Source organism: Alligator sinensis, unplaced genomic scaffold, assembly GCF_000455745.1.
Source record: "Alligator sinensis unplaced genomic scaffold, ASM45574v1 scaffold752_1, whole genome shotgun sequence".
Lineage (NCBI taxonomy): Eukaryota > Metazoa > Chordata > Crocodylia > Alligatoridae > Alligator > Alligator sinensis.
Genome location: NW_005842000.1, coordinates 2,826,771 through 2,827,378, shown reverse-complemented (window position 1 = coordinate 2,827,378; position 608 = coordinate 2,826,771). Strand labels below are relative to the sequence as shown.

The window sequence follows — 608 nt, the reverse complement described above, 5'->3', positions numbered from 1 at the left end:
CGGCTCCCCGAGCAGCCCCGTCTAGAGGCGGCGCGCGGGGCTGCTCACGGGCAGAGCCACGTTTCCGAGGCGCGCCGTGTTGTCACGGGGTGATGCGAGGCACGATCGGTTCTGGGGATAACCCGGCCCCAAGGCCACACTGTTCGTGTCAGGCACCCAGGTTGTAGCCCTTTTAGTCTAGAGGCAAAAGGAATCGGACCTGGTGGTCGAGGTGATCTCTGTTTTTAGACCCACTAGATTTTTGCAGAAAAAAATTCTTTCATTGCAAGCTTTTTGTGCAGTTTTTTTTTAAATCACTTTGGTTGGTTTAACCTAATCCGTGTAAAAACGAGCCAGCATTTCGTATGTTATAGTCTTCACCAGCCACGGAAGACCGATTCATTGCGGGGGACAGAGAGGAATAGGAGATGCTCTGTTTGCCAGGGCACTCCTTGGACTAACTACAAATAACGGCCGCAAACTGACGGAGAGCAGATTCAGGTTGGACATCAGGAAGAACTTCTTCATGGCAAGGGTTGCCAGAATCTGGAACGGGCTCCGGGGGAGGTGGTCTCTCCCCTGCCTTGGGGTCTTTAAGAGGAGGCTGGACAAGCACCTGGCTGGGTCGT

General features: G+C 53.8%; 1 protein-coding gene across 5 annotated transcripts in view; it reads left to right on the top strand.

The window, feature by feature from the left end:
* The window catches only part of RTEL1 (regulator of telomere elongation helicase 1), a 67,324-nt gene that overhangs the window by 1,685 nt on the left and 65,031 nt on the right, over positions 1–608 (top strand). The gene's annotated exons all lie outside the window — the stretch shown is intronic.